Consider the following 22,996-nt stretch of genomic DNA (forward strand, 5'->3'; position numbering starts at 1 on the left):
CATTGTTCTGACAATCATGGGTTCTGAGGCTAAATTTGATGTCAAATTGACAAAATGGAGAGGAACATTACTCCCTGAATAAGAACACTTTCACTGGAAGAATACTTCTCAAACAAAGGCAAAGTTCCTGATAAAAAAAGACTGAGAATCTCCTGTGTCCCTTAATATTTTAATAATGATAGGCTTGGCAGAATCACCAAAATTGATATAGAACCGTTTGACATGAATGGTTCATAATTCTCCAGAAGAGAATCAGACTGGGGTTTGTTTGACCCAACAAATGTATTGCTGTCAATACAAGACTGTGACTCTGACATCTTTGAAATATGATCATTTGGAATTGCACTGTCTTTATTATGTTGCTATATTTCAACCTGAAGCAATCAGAAATGATATGCCTTTTCTTCATACAAAAGTGCAGATAGAAAGAGATAAGGATTCTGATTAGTCTTATCCAATGTTTGATTTCTAAAATTTGTACCATACCGAGATTTCTAAGTACCTGTATCAGACTGAGATGATTCTTTTTTACCCAACAAAGGCTGTGAGTAAGGCTTATTGACAAATGAAACTTTGTGAGTCAAGGAATAATCATCAGCTGTACGAGCAGCATATTCCAAAGTTTCCTCCTTTTGCTCATCAAGATAGGTCTTGACATCACTATGGATTCAATTCATGAACTCTTCAATTGCTATGAACTGTCTGTGTGTTGACAAACATCATCTCTTGCATTAACAATTTTATTAATTAATATTTGTTGGTGATGACCTGTGCCTGTTATTTAGTATTTATACTCACAGCTCCATGACCTTCATTGATAAAAAATACAATGTATCTCTCTCCAACAAAAAAAAAAAAAAGAAGCACTGTATACCTTTCTTTTAAAAACCAGTCAAATAATTTGGAATAAAGAAATAATTTTGTTACATACAATAATTGACCCAAAAAAAACACACAAGAGATAATCCATAAAACAGATACCTTCTCTGAAACAGGCCAAGCACATGTTTGTGACACAGTGGGAAAATATCTGCATTGTGTCAGCATTTGATACCACACAAATCGGTAAACTGCACTCATTTTTTTATTTCATCTATTTCACAATATAATAGCTAACATTGTGGATCCCAACCTGCTAGGGCATTATACATTGACAGATATGGGTCAATGCTGGTCACAGTTGAATGAACACTATAGTACTATTATAAGTCAGACAGACAAAAAATCACCTGAAACATACTCCATCCTCAATCATAGTAACTAAGTCAAATGCATGATTTTCATATGAAATCCCTCATGTTTAGATTGTGGTACTAAAATTAATTCTTGTGTATGACAATAACAGAATCTGCATTAATGCTATATAGATCTGTATCTATATTAAGTAATCCATAAGGCTTTTTACATTTCTGACAGTAATCAATACAGATTTTTACATTTCTGCCAGTAATCCATATGGATTTTTACATTTCTGCCAGTAATCAATATGGATTTGTACATTTCTGCCAGTAATCAATATGGATTTGGGGGCCCCGAGTGGCCAAGTGGTCTAAAGCGCTCTACGTTACGGATCACTGCCATCTCACCTCAGTCTGCATGGGTTCGAGTCTCGGATTCGGCCAATGTGGATATGTGAGAAAGCTTGCCAGTAGCTTCTCGAGGGTTGGTGGTTCTTTCCGGGGATTTCCCGGGTTCTTCCTCCACCATTAATACTGGCCGCCATGTATAGCCTATCGTGTGCTGAAAAATGGCGTTAAACCCTACAACAACAACAATATGGATTTGTACATTTCTGCCAATAATCAATACAGAATTGTACATTTCTGCCAGTAATCAATATGGATTTTTCAGTCATATCGCTACGATGTCTGCAGTGTGGCAGTTTATAGTGATGTCTAGCAAGGGGGAATCGCGCCACAGACATTTAGCATGATGTCCCACCCAGTCACATTATCCTGACACCAGGTAGATGTGTCCTAACACTAACCTCTTAATGCTGAGTGCCAAGCGAGGCAGCTGTTAGTACCAATTTTGTAAGTCTTTGGTATGACTCAGCCATGGATCGAACCCACAATCTCCTGCATCTGAGGCAGACACTCTAACCACTTGGCCACTGGAGTAGTCTGCACAGATATGATGGTCATTTGATCATGCCAGGAACTGCAACAGCAATAAACATGTTAATAAGTGAATTCCCAACAGCAAAGAAAAATACATGTTTTGACTGGGTCAGCTGCAGTTCTTCAATTCCAGCCTGGGCAAATGATTGCTTTACGATCACTCATCAATATGGTGAGGCTTCCACTGATGATGAAGGAATATTTGGTTTGCTCACTCACAAAGCAATTTACCTGTATAAGTATAAAAGTGACTGGAAAGAATTTTGGGAAACTCAATTGCCACACATCATGGCCTTTAATTCATCATTGGTACTTCCACCAATGACTACATGCACTTGAACAATATCTTGTCTGCACTTAGTTGTCAAAATTTTCATGACTACCACAATCTGTAGATGTGCTGCAGGTCTCTGATGTTTTTAAGGCTTTCCACAATATAGCCATGTGTGTGTGTACTTGATCCATGCACTACTTCTCATCACAAGGAATGACCCAAGATGCAATGCTGTCAGAATCTTGTGTCGAGTTGGAACTGCCCAATGACATTGAACTGCATCTGTCAATCCATACTGGTATTTCAATGGCAAGCCAGCACTATGCTTGCACAACAACCCACACAAAGGTGGATATGATCACAATCACCCAAACTGTTGAATGAGTGGATCTGGTGCATGTGAACATACAAAAACATTTACAAGAGCAGCAATGACATGGGTATTTCTTCTAAGTCAACCTGAAATATCCAGATGATCAGCTTCACCATGCCTATAATTATTGCCCACTGGCCCCAGATGTACTGTCAGTGCCCCGTGAGTGGTTATCCCCATACCAGTGAGAGCCTGTGGATGAACTGTGTAGCAGTTTTAGGAGCAAATTCACTGAATGCACCAAAGTTTTTCCCCAAACCTGCACCAGAAACTCAACTACATTGTCCATGCATGGAACGAGCAGTTGTATCTAGTCAATGAAGAATGAAAGATAGGTCAGAGAGACCTCTTTCTGCAATAAGAATGAAAACTTTATCAAGCTGCATCCCTTAATCATTATTATGGGTAGGATAGTATGCATACAACATTGAATAAATACTCATTTGATTATCACTCAACCAAAGCCAGTAAAAAAATATAATTGTAGGTATGCATGTCATGAACTTCATGGTTCTAGCAAAAAGAATGCTTGGGAAATGAATATCCAACACAAAATTTAACCCAAGTCAGTGAAGCATAAAATATGGTTCATAATGACCTACTACTGAAATGAGGGAGTAATGCTCATTAAAATGAATCACTGTTATGATTCTAGATATTATGGTATGTACAGAACAAGCAAAAGCCATCAACCTACATTTCATATTGTACTGGCTTTGGTTGAGGCTTTTTGTCTGGCTCATGACACACAAGTATTGTGCATGCTATGTACATCATCTTGGCAAGAATAATGAAACTTGTTGAAAGGATGCATCTTTACAGGTTCTACACTATTATAATATTGCAGAAAGAGGTCTATGCTACCTATAATTCATTACACTAACTTTGCTAAAACTTTGTATTTAATGGTCACTTATTGGGTACTATTGATAGTAAAATTGTGAAACTTGATTGGACGCATCTGTTATTACTTTGTAACATCCTTACAACCAAAGGTCACTGTGACCTACATTTTATGCTTCATTTCCACAGGTTAATTATAGTGCTCCCTTGATTACACACCTACTGTTGTACAAGGAGAATGGTGGATGATTTAGGGTGGCTGATAAATGAAGTGCATCTGTTAAATAGATACACACATACAGACATATACAGATGGAGAGATAAAGGCATACACAGATAAATCCAACCAGTTATCATTAAAAATGGTGCACTGACTTTAAAAACTGACTTGAATTAAATCAAGCTTCTCACATTTAGAGAAAATTCCCTGAAGATGAGAAGAGAAACTAAACAGATGCTTTATTAATTTAAAAAATATCTTGTATGTCTTTTATATACTGTCATAGAGACCAGCATTCAGTTCTGTCTGAATTTATTTTCCCAACAAAAAGTAATGTTTACAATGGCTACTGGAGACTTGTGCATGTTTTGAAGAAGTGAGCTGCAAGTAATTGCTGATTACATTTTTGCTACTAAACCATACTATGCTAGTATCATTATTTGATCATAGAACCATAGCCCAGACTCTTTAATACAGCTTGGAGGTTTAAGCTCAAGATTTCATCCAGCATTCTCAGTTTAGCAAAGCATTATGAGATTGGAATTAACCATTTATATACACCTGCCATAAGGAAGAGCTGCACTATGTTATGATTTATCTGTCTCATCAATTTCTGTTCTGCATAAGAACTCTAGTTGTTCATCATCTACAGTCTGCAAACTTTGTTGATAGTTTGCATTTGTAATAAAGAAGAACCCTAACATTTTGGGATTAAAACAAAAAAAAAAAACAAGGTCACTGTGACTGAAAGAAATAAAGTTTCTGCAAAATAACATGTACCATTCTTCACCTTTTACAGTACGAAACTTATGGATGGCTTGCACCTGGTGTAGGAAGTTAAGAACCATACTGATACTGGGAGGTTAAAGGTCAAGGTGGTTTCTGCACATTAACATTAGTTCTACATCACAGACCCAGTCAAAACGTTGTGGATTTATTGCACTTTGGGTTAGAAGGATCAAAAGGTAAATATTCATTGTGACTCAAAGAAATTTGGTTTCTGCACAATAGCATTAATTCTACTGCTACATTAATTCTACTTAACAGACCTAGACCATTCTATGAGGCTGGCTTACACTTGGGGTAAGAAAGAACCCTATCGATTTCAGGGTAAAAAAACATTAGGGATCAAGACGAAAGTCACTGAAAGAAAAATAGTTTCTGCAAAAGAATTTCAGTTTTCAATCATGCATCTTCATAAAACTTTGTGGCTGACTTACACATTAGTTAAGAAAGAACCCGTCTGATTTTGGAATCAAAATGTAAATGGTCAAAGTAACTTTGAAAGAAGAAGCATGTTTTGTGCATAATAACGACAGAACCATTCACCAAAGTTTGTGGAAGACTTGCAATTAGGGTTTTGATGAGGCCTATTATCTTGGGATCTTGTGGTCAAATGGTCAAAGTTATTGCCAAACCATACTGACAGGGTGAGTTTTATGAGAAAACAAATGATAATTATCATTGCTTCACCTTAGTGAGGAGCTAAATGAGGTGAGCTAGATGAAGAACCTATAGTTAAAAATCTTTAGTGGACACTTTTACAAAAAAGATTAGGTTAACAAAGGAGAAAACGAAAAAAATCTTTATCTTGAGTTATGTAAATATTTCCCATCTATATAAAGGACACCTGACTACAAAGAACAAATGTTTATGGATACTTGCTATTTGTAATTAGGTTTTAATGTATTTAAAACTTTTGATCCATCCAAGGAGGTGCAGTGGTTCTGGCATTAAGGTACAAGACATGTGACCAGAAGATTACAGGTTGATTACCTCAAATAGTAGAGCCTGGATTTGGAACCATGGTGATTCCTTGGGCAAGGCACTTTATTCTACTCGCTTTTGCATGATATAACCCTCAAAGTGTTACCAATCCACAAAATGCCAAAAAAACTGAGCTAAATTTTTCATACAAAATGCAGTCTAAAACCATATTCATATTATATATGGGATCACATTACACTGTTTACATGCATATCTTTATAGTGGGTGAACACTGTACATGCTGCACTTTATAGTGAGGAGCCATTGCACATATTGTTATTTTGTAGTGCGGTAGCACTTCATACTGAGGGACCACTGTACATGTAGTTCTTTATAGTGAGGTACAACTTTATATTGATGGACCACTGTACACGTAGTTCTTTATAGTGAGGTACAACTTTATACTGAGGGACCAATGTATATGTAGTTCTTTATAGTGAGGTAAAACTTTATACTGATAGACCAATGTACATGTAGTTCTTTATTGTGAGGTACAACTTTATATTGATGGATCACTGTACATGTATTTCTTTACAGTGAGGTACCACTTAATACAGAGGGACTAATGTAAATGTAGTTTTTTTATATAGTGTGGCAGTACTGTATCGTGATTGAACAATTTACATGTAATTCATTAGAATAAGGGACCACTACCTTCAGTTTTTTTATAGGAACCAGTGCACATGTAGTTATTTATAATCAGGAAGCACTTTATACAGTTGGACCACCATAAATGTAGTTCTTTAATATGTGTGTGTGTGTGATTTAGATTTTTAACAGAGCTTTAACAATTTTCCAGTCATATCTCTATGATGTAGGCAGTGTGGCAGTTTAAAGTGATGTCTAGCATTACATGTCTGAGGCATGATGCCCCAATCACATTGTCCTGACACAAGGCCGACCAGTCCTAACACTAACCCCTTAATGCTGAGCAACTAGCGAGGCAGCTGTTAGTACCATTTTTAGAAGTCTTTGGTGTGACTCAGCTGGGATTCAAACCCACTACCTCTCACATTTGGGACAGATGCTCTAACCACTAGGTCATCAGAGAGGTAGCTCTTCAATGTGAGGAAGAACTGTATAGAAAGGGACCTAAATGACATGCAGTTCTTTCATGTGAGGAAGAACTGTATGGAAACGGACCAGTCACATGTAATTCTTTATAATGAAGGACAAATGTAAATTATGTTCCTTATAGTGAGGGACCAATGTACATCTACTTCCTTGGGTTTAAGTTGCAATGTATTGTGAGAAAATCTGAACATATAAGAAAAAATGATTTATCAATAAAGAGTCTAATTGGTTTATCCAGAATCCAGCCCACAGCTATTGGTATTTTCACATTATTGATTTCTAATTTGTGTAAAACATGTTTTTGTCCCACCCAATCAAGATGGGCCTGTAAGAATGGTGCTTAGTTCTTTGCTGTAATTAATTGAGAGAAAGTTCTGAATTGTATTATCACCTCCATGTATACCATCTTGATGACTGAAAACAATGAAAGCCCTTTCTATGCAATTGATACTGTTATTGGTAGATTTATAATTATATTGGTTATGATTCCATATTGGAGAATGTATAAATATATCTGCTGCTTTAATTTATAAATAATGTAACAGATTGAACTTGTTACATTTTCACTAAGCAATGTCACACACAGATTTTCTTGATATGTTCCAATATTTTATCTTTAATTGCTTCTGATGAACTAGGTCTCACAAAGTTTTATCACATACATCTTGAAATTCTAATGGCTCTTGCTGGACATATTTTCCATGATCAACTGGTTTCCTGTCAAACTAATTTCTTGTAAAAATAAAAATAAAATCTTTAAGAAAACTGTATTATATAATTCTACTCAACAAAAGTATTTTATTTCACTCAACTGTGTAAAAATATTAATTACTAATTGACAACAATCTGACTTACTACATCAAGAAAATTTAAAATGGTTATTTAATAACCTTTACTGATCATAAATCAAATATGAACTGTACATTTAAAAGTGAATAAACATTTAAATGTAGTTTTAATAAAGTCTGTCTGTTCCTGATCACTGAGTGATATGCACTTTAGGTGCTATCACAAAACTTAAAATCAAATTATCCAAAAAGAACACCTATAGCTAAAATAATTTTAATAAGTCAGGACTGTACTTTAGTTAATACACTATATCTATGTGTATGCCTTTCCTTCTAAATAAAAAGTAAATATTATTCCACAGTACTGATTGGTAATTCTCTCAGAAGAATCTCAATACACACCTGTTGCTTTTGCAAATTGTTAGACAGCATTGCATGCTCACTCACACATTTTATTCGGAAATGTGGAGAATCATTTGTAATTATAAATCAGATGAACATCTCAGATAGTGCAGAGAACATTTTAATCAATCAATTATGATATATTTTCAGTCCCACTTAGTGTACCATATTAAGGTCTTAATTAACAGTACAGGTTGGTTTCTATTCACACCCAAGTATGCATGGAGTGTCTGTGATATGGATTTTTAACATAGCTTTAACAATTTTTCACTGCTATCACCGCAATGTCTGCAGTGTGGCAGTTTATAGACAGTGATGTCTATCACTGAGGCATCATGCCACGGACATGTAGCATCATGTCCCAAACAGTCACATTATCCTGACACAAGGCCAACCAGTCCTAACACTAACCTCTTAATGCAGTGCGGAAAGTAAGGCAGCTGCTAGTACAATTTTTAAAAAATAAGTCTTCTGGGATTCAAAGCCACCACATCCTGCATCTGAGGCTGATGCTCAAGCCACTTAGGCCAAACAAGAGGTCAGTATACATTAAAAAAAAACAATTATATTGGTAGTTTAAAAAGACTGTTGCATGTGCTGATATTTAACCAGAGATTTACCAAGCTGTTTCAGCAGGAACCCAACACCAATAGAATTCTTAAAAATTTCATGCTCAGTCAAGCTAAACTTGCAGTTTTTAAAATAAAATTAAGACCATTTGTGTTTTGTTGTAATATGCTTTAATTTTGTGATTCCATGATTCTTGTCTCTATTGTTTTAATAAACACTGATTAACTAAATTTGTTTTGTAGGCTGCATCTAAACTGTCCTATCTGTACTTTGTCATTTGTGCACATGTTAGCATCTGCACACACACACACACACACACACACACACACACACACACACATATATATATATATATATATATATATATATATATATATATATATATATATATATATATATATATATATATACATATACTCACTCTCATTGCATCTCAGACATATATTCTTAGGTACAGTAACCTCAGCCTTTGACCATTTGATTTAAAGACCAATAGGTCACTTCCATACCTTAAGTGCAAACCCTCCAGAAACCTTGGTCAACAAACATGATTTAAACTAAGGTTATTATGCAAAAACAATTGTTTCTTTTGGCCAATGATCTTGACCATTAACCCTTAAACCATAAAGCTCTTATCCAATATGGAAGTTATCCACTATCTTTGGTAACCAAACTTTGCAGATGGCTTGTACTAGTACCAAACATTGATGGCTTACACTTGTAGCAAGGAAGAAATATACTGATTTTGTGGTCATAATAAAGTCAAGGTCAATGAAAAAGAAAATTGGCAGCTGCAGAAGTCTCAGTTATCTAAGTTTCATACCAAGTCTTATTAAAATCAGAGAATATATGAAGGTACTGATGTGTCCACAAACATGTGTTGACAAACAGATGTAAGACAGATGACACATGATGGACAAAGGCCAAACCAACTACTCAGTAACTCAGTGTATGGCCACATGAGCTACATGTAGCAATTATGCTGAATATAAAAATTATTCTCAAATTTTAAAATGGACAAATTAAGGAAAGTATGTGTACCTAATGAAAATAAAAATACAGTTATCTGGAGTTGTTATATACAGATAAAAACTAATACCTGAAATACAGACTGACTATTAGAAAATCATCAAAAATATTAAATGCATGTAATTGATGTTTCATAAAATAAGCAATACATATTTGGATTTTCTGCACTGAAAACTTAACTAGTTCTTTGCTTGATATCTTGGGTAGTAATGGAAATAGTTCCTGCATATGCAAAGTGTGACTTATTGCATCTGACAACATTGTCTATGACTCTGGACACTTTTATGGGTTTCAGAGACAGCTCTATAAAGATCAATGCGTTGTTCAAGACACAACCCTTTGCTTGAGTCAAAGATTGTACAAATTTAAATCAATACTGTGAACTTAAAATTTTAGCTGCTGAGATCAGTTCTCAATTAGAAAAATTAAAAATTATATTTAAAAAATGTATATTTAACTTCCTACACTAAAATATGTCTCAGTCCCTTGCAACTTAGGAACAAAGTGTTACAATTGTTACAGGCTAATTTATTTTCTTTTCATAATAGAGCAAAACATGGATTGCACATAGCCATTTACAATGCTTATTAGCTAAAATGTGTAGTTCATGGAAGGCAACACCAAACTGTACAGTGCCATAAATGAGGTCATCTTATACTCAGCTATATAAAATAAAATTATTAGGCCATACTGTATAAAAAGCTACCAAAATATGCAGTGTTTTCTCCAAGACAATGCAATTGCTTGAATCCCTGGTTCATCACTAAATTAAAATCACACATAGCATAATGAAACCTGTTACCATTCATTAATAAAAACTGAGCTCAATCTGATCAAATGAGTCAGACGTTTTAACCTTTGCTTTGTCCGACTGTCAGAGATGATCGGGGTATGGAAATATTAAGTGCTATGCTGAATAATTCTACAGTCCAAGTATCATAACTAACATGGCTATCCCTCAAATTATTTTGGAGTACTGACCACAAGTGAACTTTTATCAAAACCTTAACAAATATTTTCAAATGCCCTTGACCTTTTCTGTGACTCAAGCATGGTAGGGTTGCATGAATGTGAAAGGGCAGACCTTCCTGATTCTACAGCTCAAGTATGACAGCTATACCTCCCAAGGTTCCATATACTAGAAAAAACTAAAACACTATCTTTCTAGGGCTCCAAATGTCTGTTGATTTAATGGTTGCCAATAACCATGAATAAATAAACAATATATTTTCTGCCTTTTTCTATCAACAAATTTAAGTAGCAATGAAAATATCTGTTTCACAAAACTGATACCCACAAAACCAAGAGAATTCTTATTACATGTAATTATGCACCTACTATAACAAATCCATTCATTCAGACAAACAGCGAGTTATCCATACACATACACACAGACAAACAGTCATAAACTGAAAGACAGGCAGACAGAGAGACAGACATAAGTTACGTGAACATTAGAATGTGACAGAATTCTATTTATAGATCCGTCTTCCATGTAACAATAAAAATAATGTACATAGCAATGCATCCAAGGTAAAATAAATGATCAAGAACAGCTGAAGGAATCTAATGAAATTCCATCTGCTTTTTGCTAACAATGGCATGGAAATCACTTGGCCTGGAACAACATGATTTGTTTGGTTCAAACCTTTAACAGATCAATACAGTGAGAGGTTGCTAATAAGGCTGGAAATGATCTTGATTTTGTTTTATTATTAAAGACCCAGTGATTCATACTAACTGCTGGCAAAGCAAAGCTGGGCTAAAAAGTCACAGAATTATATATTTCCTTGATGTGACCTTTACCTTAATACAGGGGACAAGGCACGAATACACAACACATTGGTTAGTCATGTCATATATATATATAGGCAGAGTTTCATGAAACCCATTCCAACCATTACAATGTTATGGCCTGGACAAGCAAATGTTAATGGATGGAAAGATAGATGGAGCAGACAACACTTAGTGAATGCTAAGCAACATAACTCTGTACATTTTTGTAAATTCTGTCTACTTGTGCATTTTCATAAAGAATTCTTGTACCTTATTCTTCCAAGACTCTGTGTTTGTAAAGAGTGTCACACCTTGAGCCCAGGACTGTGAGTTTCCTGCAAATTTTGTCTGTCTCCAATTTCTTACATAATTTTTGGACTCTTGCCCTGGGGTTCCACGGATGGAGTCAAACATAAAAAAATATTAATACAAAAGTAGGAATTAAATGTTTACATTCTTTTTCTACCAAATTTTGAATTTAAAGCGGAGGATACTTAATACAAATAACTGATTTTTGGTTCATGAATCTGTACAGGAGAGGTGGGCGTGAAAAGGATACAATGTAATAAAATGATACCTGATTAGCTATGGTGAGCCATGGATTTAACTCCAGTAATACTTAGAGTCAAATTTAAAAACATGGATTATATGTTCCTATAACAAACTATGTTCCTATAACAAACTATGTTGCTATCTGTCTAAGGTTAATGTGTTCCTCGGAGTTCCTCAGTTTCCAACTTTCCCACACATAAAACAGACCACATCTAGCCCGCATTCAAGCCATGAAGAAAAAATATTATTTTAAGATTCTAAGCTTTAAGAACATACTTAATGGACATAAACTAAAATTCCGCAGCAATGCTCCTGTCATGTTTCAGTAGCCCCCAACATCCTCCTAAGAGTTACAAACTGAAAGGCACTGACCTATTGAAATGGGTAAGCATTCTAAAATGGACGATCGTGTGCATCTACATACTTCCCCAAATTAATTGTTCCAAGATCTACAATCTCTATAATTGATGTTGTAAAAGTTATGCAATGGTACTCACTCAACACACACACATCAAGATGTGTAGGATCACATAACCGTCACTGCTTTCTTTGAAAGGCACTTGGATGATTAATGTTAAATTAATTTAAAGGATTCCAAGTTTTCATTATGGCCATAAGCCACCATTTTAAAATTACAATACAAGGTTTTTTGCTGAGTACAATGTCTCACCTTTATGTGGAGTAGTGGGGTTGCAAATAAATCTTTTATATTAAGTTAACATCACTGTTGTTGATGACAATGATGAATAAACATCATGATCACCATGTTTAACAATTTCATGAAGAAAAAAAGGCAAGACAAAAATCTGACTTACAAGACCACTATTTAGTAATGGACTTCTACTGCAAAAACACCTGTTGTGAAAGACAACTTCTGTTGGCAGAGAAGTGTGATCAATAAACACTGATTTAACTGTAATGGCTGTGCATTTCGTTCAAAGCTTGATTAGATCAATAAGAAAAGGCTTCTTGAAAGACAAGACAACAAATGTATCTAATTTTATTATTAAACACCGTGGATGGCATACTTTCTGCAGCTGAGATCAAGCTGGAATAAATTGAATTTGTGATTTATATCAAGGCATGAAAAATAAATGTCTGGCCCTTTTTCTATTACATAAACATGCAATATTCTTGAATTCTAAGACACTTTAATAACTTTGATGATATTGGAAACTATAGATTACTGGATATTGGAAACTATAGATTACTGGCTATTGGAAACTAAAGGTTACTGGATATTGGCAACTGACCAAGAGAAAGTATAATTGAACCTTTAACTAGGAAAAAATCTTGTATAAATTTGGAAATTATGTTTACAATGATGTTTTCAAAAATAAAACTGAGAAAAAGTTAATAACCAAAAAATATAATAGCTTTAAGGGACCCTAGATGGTCAAGTTTAAAGATCACTGACATCTCACCTCTGTCTGTGTGGGTTTGAGTCCTAGCTTGGCCAACAAGGGTATGTGAGAAAGGGTACCAGTAGCTTCCTGTGAGTCATTGGTTCTTCCCAAATATAATGGCTGCCATGTTTAGCCTATCATGTGCTGAAAATGGCATTAAACTAAAATAAACCCCAAACCTAACCATGTAACCATCTTTGATGTTATGGTGAATGGGTATGGTGGTACTTTATATTGTTACAATGTTATGGTGAAGAGACATGGTGTTAAAAATTATTATTACAATAAGAGGCTGATTAGTCTTTGTGCCATAGTTAATGGACATGGTGATACTGTATATTGTTACAGTAACACGCTGATTACCAGTAGTCTTTGTGAAATTGTGATACATTATATTGTTACAGTAACAGGCTGATTGGCCTTTGTGCCATGATGAATGCACATGATGATACTTTATATTATTACAGTAACATGTGATTCATCTTTGTGTTATCATAATGGTGAATTGTACATGCAAATGCTATATCCATAACAGTAACAGGTTGATTACATGGATGCCACTTCTTCCAAGATTTGGATCATACAGACTAAGATGTCCACTGGACAGGCTACTTTATAAACTGCAAATAGCAGACCCAGCTGTTTTGGGGCAATGCACACAAAGAGCAGGATATGTGCATTTTGTTAGGAGCAATCAGTAAAACAAACAGCACAGACCCTGATCTGTTGGTGCATAATGCAATAACAGATAAGGGTCTATGTTGTTTGCAATTCGACTCAATTTATAAGCAAGTCTATACAGTATTTATTCTGTATATTAAATGTATTTATTATTGAAACAGCCAATTATCAGGTCAAAATCCATAACTTCCAGCAGGGTCTGGTTAATACACATTTAAATATATAAGGTATCTGCTGATCAGTCATGAACTTACTTATTGAAAACCTGTAATTGTGTATGAATTACTGACATGAGTAATGAACTGCAGTTCTGACTAACAACATGCATACCATTACTCATGTGCAGTCAGGTATACCAAATGTATGAATGGCGTGTCTCCTCATACTGCAACAAAAGACTTGGAGAAAAGGTATTGGTGTTTTGCACAATTGTGCTGTACAGAAATATTCAAAAAGAAATTACTGTCTCACCTCCATATTTGAATTTTTATAACTGTAAACATTATAGCATTTATCAGTATGCAGAAAGAATCCAGTGTATGAAGGTTATAAGTAATGTAGTTGCTGCTGTATGGGTTAATGCCATTTTTCAGCACAATATAGACCATACATGGTGGTCAGTATAAATGGTGGAGAAGAACCTGGGAAAAAAAAGGAAAGAACCATCAACCCACGACAAGCTACTGGTATGCTTTCTCACATACCCACATTGGCCGAACCTGAAACTCGAACACATGCAGACAGGTAAGATGGCAGTGATCTGTAACGGTGAGCGCTTTAGACCACTCTGACACTCAGGTCACAAGTAATGGATACTGAAGATTCTACAGTATAGACATGTGTAGCAGGATATGGTAGATGATAATTCCTTGCTGTTTCAAACCTGTACCAAGGTCAAGCCCAAATACAACACCAGCATGACCATCCAAAAAGTGAACTTCATTTCTGTGCTTCATATACAACTAATACAGCAAAATTACTTTCAGACCAGTCTCTAAATATGACAAAGTTTCATCCCTCAGAGCAACTGAATATCATACGTACAATGTAAACAGTACTACAAGTAGCACACACTTCAGGGAACTTTCTATCTTCACTGCAAGGACAACTATAAAAAAAATAATTCATTATTTTTGCTGGTCAACAAATTGTGTTAACTTCAAATATGTTACACCATACAAACTGCAAAATTTAAAAACCAGCAAGCAACAATCCTTCTTTAAATTCTGTCCTCAACCATAGGTAATGACTTCATCTGTGTAGATACTAGAGGTGGATGGGTACAGAGCCCAGCTAACCGGACCTGGCTGGGTTTTGCACTAACCATAAATACCTGGCCCAGCCAGGTTTTAAGATAAAAATTTTGAGTAAAAAATGTTTTATTGTTGACAAAAATGGGGGTGAGAGAATGGTGGGGAAACCAGACAAAATGGGAGTGGAGAAACCAAAAAGCAACCAAGCCGGGTACCTTGACCCGACAAATCTGAGAAACTGACCTTCATCTGTGTAGACACTGTCCTCAATCAGAGATACTGACTTTGACCTGTGTAGATACTGTCCTCAGAAATACTGACTTTCACCTGTGTAAATACTGTCCTCAATCAGAGAGAGAATCTGCTACTGTAACAGTAACTGCTGTTCATCAAATAGACTTGTCAAATTAAACCATTTCACACATCTGAAATTAAATACAATAAAACAAGCCTTAGTGGACACCTCAGCATAAATAAGAAATGCACTTTGAGAAAAACCTTTTTAAACCCATTTCTTCCATTTACCTAGTATATAATTTTATTTGACCTTTGTATAATGGTCATATAGCTGTCCATAAAGAACATAACAGTATACTGTCTCTTAAGAGACTTTTGTAGGTACCTTTCACTGGACCATTAACTACACTCAAATTCCTTAAACTGGGCACTGTTAGGGTCAAAATATACATGTACTGCAGTTTTTAAGGACTGACTAAAAATATATCCCCCAAAAAAACACAACTATATAAAGGAGACATGTCCATAAACAAAGAGTTGGAGGTATTCCAAATAAGAATTCCTATTCATGTCTAATACAGACTGAGCACACACACACACACATATAACAGCTACCCTTGTGGGGAAAAAACCAATTGGCTTTTGTAGAAAGGTGACCCCTATTTACAGGTTAACCTTCTTTTAAAATTTGGTTTTTGAACTAAAACTATGCACAAAATACCATTACTGACATTACTATTATTATTATTATTATTATTATCAAACATATTAAGTGCACTATTCTGTAAAATCAAGAATACATGTGTATGGTGAACTCTCCTAAAGGTAGGTTCCACCGAAGATAACTGTATCCTGCTCACTTTAATCCATCCTATAAATGAAATCATCACTGACTTGTAACAAAAATCACTGTCTGAGATTATTTTGTGTATCATAATAAAACACAGTCATTTTTCACTCCACTGGACTGAGACAGATCAAATATTCTTTGTTCAGTCAACTTGTAAAATTAAGACTTAAAAACTGCTGTCCACACTTCAGACTCTCTGGATTAATGTGTAGCTCAACCCACTGAGATGAAAAAACAGCCCACTTATGTAAGAGTCCTTTGATGAATAAGAATGAAATGTATGTCGCTATTCTTACTTATGCATGAATCCAAACTTCACCTGCCTTTCATGAAGTACAATCTTTTTAAAATAATGAATGACCCCTGAAGCTAATGAAAAGGGATGAAACTTGCATCACTCTTGAAAGATTAACTTTCCTCATCAGAGATCATAGCTTTACCTAACAGGCAAATAAATGAAGATATCAAACTATATACATGCCTCAATGACATAAAAATGGTCCCCATTTCTGCTGCAAGAACAACACTGCTTTTCCCCCAATACCAACAAAGGAATTCCTTCAACCCATTTTGCTAATGAAAAAAAACTGCTTCTCTTTGAATGTGACATAATGACATGGGGTGAAACGATACACCTGTGCAGTGTATCAATACGATTCATGATACAGAGCCTAAAATGCAAATATAACTTGGTGTTTCCATCTTTAGAAGGTCTGTCAGTGTTAGGTGGTGCCCTTTTATGTGATTTGCTGGTTGTATTTCCAGTATGCAGATAATTACAGACATATACTTAACATCTATTTACATGCCTTTCTCATCAACGACAACAGAAATACATTCAAACAGACTACCTGTTAGTTGTCAGTGATTTGTATTCAACATTTTAATCCATTTAAGGCTGCTCCATTTGATCAGATGCAGGAGTCACTCTAGCCAAAATACAAAGTTATTTTGATCAAATATCTTTGCTTCTTAATTTGATTTTTTCTCTTCTTTATTCAGTTTATCTTAGGGAAATACAGTTTTGAAGCTCATGATCCCACAGCACTAAACTGTTTGGGAAATGAAATGAAAATTGCATTCTACTTTGAAGTTGAATTTATTTTAATTTGGCTTGGTATTCTGCTAAATTCTAAATTTGCTGAAATGGTGATTGACTCTGTAATAAAATGGCATGCCATCCGTTTTTATCCATCCAGCATGTATATCAGACTCATATTTGACAACATTTTCTGGATCAAAATCACCCACTGTTATCTCCATTACCTCTTTTCCCCAGCTCCATAACTTTAAAAATTATTTTCATCATAACTATCATCAGCTAGTATTTGCCAAACGAAATCCTCATCTGAAGATGAACCACACAAGGAGTCAGCCATTTTAGTTTTCTAGGTAGCCTCTATTTTAAACACACATTTGTAAAAGTTCCTTCATGCAAATTCAAATTACGACATAATGGCTTGTTCCAGGGCACAGCGTGCCAATCATATTTACTTTAACAAACTTTGTCATGTGACTAGCAATGCAAATGGCGAGTTCAAGGTAAAAAACAGAATATTATACTTGAAATTTCAGAGAAAATATATCATCTTCTATTGATTTCATGAAAGTATGGCCTGAAGTAAAGGTACTCAAGTTTGCTTGGTGTTAATCTGTAGAAAGAAAGCATGTTGTCTTGTTCCTTTCACTTTAATTGACAAAAATGGGTTCATTGCCTGAAAGAGCTATCTCACATGAATTCTCAATTTAAAGAATAATATGGCAACAAGACAGAGTACTAAAACAATTTTAGATGACTGCTGAAGATCAAAGTAACTTCCATATGGTAAGCATTGTTTTGTATGGATTTTCCACCACTTGTATTGATAATGTGTATCATTACAGCAAAGGCAATGATGCATCTATATCTCATGAATCATCTCACACTTAATACTGACACTAAATTAGATTACATTGATAATGTGACTAAAGTATGGTGAGTATAATCAAAATAAGAAATGCTTACACATCAATTCACATGCATGCCTTTATCTAATTTTGGTTTTGGTCGGTTTAATGCAATTTTTCAGCACATGATAGGCTATATACATGGCAGCTGGTATATTTGGTGGATGAAGAAACTGAGAATACCATGGAAAGAATCAACAACCCATAGGAAGCTACTGTGATCTGTAAAGGCATGCACATTTGACACTCCCACATACCTTCATCCAAATAATGCCATGATTATATAGATATGGATGGACAGGTATCTGGTCTGACCACCTGGACCCAGCCAGGTTTTGCACTAACCTGAAATACCCAGCCTGGCCAGGTTTTAAGATAAAAATTTGGTCTTTCCAGTCAGATCCCCCCAACCACCATGCATAAATAAAATAATAATTTTATAAACCAACATTTATAGTTGACAATCAGGTTATATTGTAGATCTTCTCACTCCTTGGACTGAAAGTGGTTATATTTTAGAGGGTCTGATGTACGTATATCTCCCTGATCATCTCAATCTTGTCACTGACAGTGGTTACATTTTAGAGGGTCTGATGTACGTATATCTCCCTGATCATCTCAATCTTGTCACTGACAGTGGTTGCATTTTAGAGGGTCTGATGTACATATATCTCCTGATCATCTCAATCTTGTCACTGACAGTGGTTACATTTTAGAGGGTCTGATGTACGTATATCTCCCTGATCATCTCAATCTTGTCACTGACAGTGGTTACATTTTAGAGGGTCTGATGTACGTATATCTCCCTGATCATCTCAATCTTGTCACTGACAGTGGTTACATTTTAGAGGGGTATACAGTTCATTAGCAGAAAAAATTTCAAGGGCCTGTCATTTGAAGATATTATTATAGGATGTAATTTCCCAACGAAGCACTATACTTGTAAAAAATTTAATTTTCAAATGATCTAGTAACAAATTAGTATAAGAATAAAAAGCAAGCATAATATTTGAACAACTTTATTTTGTTTCACTTTTTTGCAATATGGTTAAGGGCATTGGTAGCTCATACTGTTTTGCAAAATGGCAATTTTCTTTAAAGTTTCCACAAAATAGAAACAATACCCTGAAGTAATATTTATTCAGTACAAGTGTGCAATGCTATAGTACAAAATATTAATTACAGGTTACTTCCATTATTTTGCAATGACTACATATTGACTCCGTCTCTGTGTGTGTGTGTGTGTTTCTGTGTTTGTTTGCGTGTCAACGGAAAGGGGGGCCCAAAAACATTTTTGATTTAGGGATTGGTGGTGGTGGAGACAGGAAATTAATGTGGTTTTTTTTGCTGAGGGCCAAAAATTTGAACTTGATCAACTGTTTCCAGTCAACCATGACAACTATCAGAACAATTTCACCACCTTCATGTTGTCTTAAAAAAGGGCATAGCCCAGTCACATTTCACATCACATGACCAAAACCAAGCTGCCAAAACAACCAAATTGGAATGCATTCCTAATCAGTATGTGAAAACTGGTAGACTGGGTTTTCAAATTCAGTATCCCCAGGTAGATGCTAATTCTTACTTTAACTGTAACATGTTGCCTTAAGACTGCCTTATACTTTTCATTCATCAATATGCCGTAAAAATTGTAATTTTTAAAAACACCTTTTGTTTTGATGAAATTGGGAACAAGTCAATGAAACCATGAAATTAATGTAGTACCAGTCACCTGCTGGGCAAACTTAAATTCCACATACATCTAGTTACCCAAACCTAACAGCCTTCTTGTAGCTCTTCTTGTATCTGCCTGATCCTAAACAGGGAAAATTGGCACTACCAAGTATTAGAAATGACTTTGTGTACAAGTAATTTTTGGGATGAACTACTGGACTCGCTCTTTTCTCATCTGAACTCTGTTTTTCTGTCTGGACCCTCAACTTTTGACATTATTGTGAGTCCAGGATTCTCATCAACAACAGCCTCAAGTTATACTGAGAACAGAATAAGTGCTTTCTTAACTAAAACTTTGACAATGCTTTCTTTAAGTGGTGGATTGGTTTATCCCTAATCATGGGCTTATCACTGGTAAATTACATGTATACTGCATGTGGTTTAGAGAGTATAAGTTAGATGAGTGAGATTCTGCTGTACTTGAAGATGTATCTACCAAAACATGACATGTCATGCGAAACACATGATTTTGGACTCCCAATTACTCCCATTACAGTCGTGTTTAAAAAATGAAAATTTCAGCAGACATGTAATCAGACAGAAAGAGAGAGAGAAAGCTTTTTGATATTGCAATATACTGTATACTCACTACCTGCATAAACAACAAACAGTCATGCTAATTGCTCATGGAAAATTATCACACTGATGCAGCTTATGCAGCTGATTTTTATAGTGGTGATTAAAAGGTGAAGTCAGAGATCGACAACAACCAATGCACTAACTGCTTGCCTGAATGACAGAGTGATGTTAAGAATCTTTTGTAAGAGTGCAAGTTAGCCTACTTTGCTTAAATACATAAAGTGGAAAATAAATTCATCTGAAGTTAGGTAAATGAAAAAGATGGGTGCTGAAGGAACAAATGTTAGTTCTCTTTGTGCAATGCCTTGAATGATAATGTTTAGGTAATCTTTATTAAATATTACTGTTTAGTCTGAGATCAGAAGTAATGTTCATATGAAGTTAGAATTTACTCCTATATTTTATGTATTCCACATACCCGTATATTATATTCTTCATATATAACATGTAAAACATGTAAGTATGATTCATTTTCTTAAAGGCAAAAATGTTGACATGCAAACATTAGTGATCAACGATATCATATATAGACCTGAAATACCCCTGACCTCATAAATGTTTTCAATCTTCTGTAGCATGCTTAGTAATCAGTCATGACTTGAGCATTTGCCCATATCAGATGTATAGATAGAAACAATGGAATTTTCCATAGTTGTAGCTTTGGCACTTGGCCGGGCATGTCTTCAATGAATCAGTTTCAGAATGTCCAGCTGATGTTTATTATCTAATATAGCACAAGCATTGAGATGTTATCAAACTATAATAATTAAAAAATTGTGAACCATGACAAAACTTTAGTTTTATTGTAATGTCTTCAGGAATGTGCTGCCTGCGGTTCAGCAATGTGCTTACATAAAGATTATTCTGTTTTATTTGTTTGTCTTGTCTGTTTTGTATTTGCCTTTGAAAAAGACTCATTAAAGAGTCAAAAGCACTTAGATAGCTAGATACTAGTTTCGCCCTGTTCACTGTCAGTTTATTGCATATATACAGCACAACCCCGCTATAACACGAATTCGGATATAACGCGGTTGTGGCGTGGCTCCCGAAATTTTGTATATTCATTCGCACATGAAAAAATATTTTTTGTTCAAAGTACATGAAATAGTGAGTAACAAATTTATTATCATTATGGGGAAGAGATCGCGTATGAATTCAAATATAATATGATTGTGGTGTGGTTCCTGAAATTTTAAATACACGTATGTGTATATTTCTCGTATTGTGAAAAATTATTTTTTTTAAGTACGAGAAATAGTGTGTAAAACGTTTATTATCATTTTGGGGAAGTGTTCACAAATGAATTTTAATTTAATACGATTGTGGCGTAGCTTCTAAAATTTAACAATATCACCAGGTTCTTGAAGTGTTATGCCAAAATAAACATTATCGGACATGTTACCAGTAAATAATGTCCGCTTTATTAGCTGGAAATTGAAATGGCATGAAATTGTACATGCATTCAGCTTTAAATAAATTTTATTATAAAAGCGACTCATGACCACTGCAGGCCTATTGTACTTAGTTCTAGGGTTTTACATGTGTATGGGGTTTACTTCTGAACTCATTATTAATTTTCTATTTTTTTTATAAAAATATTTTACCGTTATGGCAACGCAAGTTCACAAACGCACATTCGTTCTCAGCACTTGCGCAACAAAAAAAAATATATTATCATTTTGGGGAAGAGATTGTGTATGAATTCGAGCATAATATGATATATAATACGATTGTGGCATGGTTCCTGAAATTTTTAATACATGTATGTGTATTTTTCTCGTACCCAGAAAAATACTTTTTTAAAATAAAGATTTTAAAAGAAAGATAAAACGTTTATTATCATTTTGGGGAAGAGTTAGAGTATGAATTCGAATATAATATGATCGTGGATTGGCTTCTGAAATTTAACAATTTCACCAGGTTCTTGAAGTATTTTCCAAAATAAACATTATCGGAAATGTTCCTTGTTACTGATCCATGAGTAAAGCCAGTAAGTTGTCTTTGTGATTGTCAGCAATTAATTCTGTATGCCATCGTTGCTCAAACAATAGCCGACATGTGTTTCTTTAAGTGCATACACAAAAAAGCAGCAGACAATGCGGTGGTTGATAAAAGATTTTCACAATTTAATAAACATCAAAAAATGAAAGCCACCAACATGTTCGCTGGGCTTGGCGTTGTTATTAGACGTAATCAGTTGACCAGTAAATAATATCCGCTTTATTAGCTGGAAATTGAAATGGTATCAAATTGTAAATGTGTTCATCTTTACATTTTTTTAAAAAGTGACTCATGACCATTGCAGGCCTACTGCACTTCTCAGGTTTTAAAGGGTATGGTTTGTTTATGAACTCGTTTTTAATTTCCTATTTTTTATAAAAATATTTTACCATTATGGAAAAGCAAGTTCACAAACGCAAATCATTCTCTGCACTTTGTGCCATGATTAGTATAGTAGATTTCACACGTTTCTTTCGATAGTCACAAAATCTGAAGTAAAAGTTATATGCATGCTGAAAGC

At 34.9% G+C, this 22,996-nt stretch overlaps 1 protein-coding gene across 7 annotated transcripts in view; it reads right to left on the reverse strand.

Moving 5' to 3' along the window:
- The window catches only part of LOC149798985 (sodium/hydrogen exchanger 4-like), a 242,969-nt gene that overhangs the window by 213,213 nt on the left and 6,760 nt on the right, over positions 1 to 22,996 (reverse strand). For 6 of the 7 annotated variants that reach the window (XM_089957910.1, XM_089957911.1, XM_089957912.1 and 3 more), the window contains exons 2-3: positions 15,372 to 15,553; positions 11,507 to 11,622 (exon numbers count right to left, since the gene is read on the reverse strand). The gene's annotated coding sequence lies outside the window, so the exon portion shown is untranslated. The remainder of the gene's footprint in view (positions 1 to 11,506; positions 11,623 to 15,371; positions 15,554 to 22,996) is intronic. The other variant, XM_089957908.1, reaches the window with a different exon arrangement.

This window comes from Sinohyriopsis cumingii, chromosome 5 (genome assembly GCF_028554795.1).
Source record: "Sinohyriopsis cumingii isolate HCF-2022 chromosome 5, ASM2855479v2, whole genome shotgun sequence".
In the NCBI taxonomy this organism is placed as follows: domain Eukaryota; kingdom Metazoa; phylum Mollusca; class Bivalvia; order Unionida; family Unionidae; genus Sinohyriopsis; species Sinohyriopsis cumingii.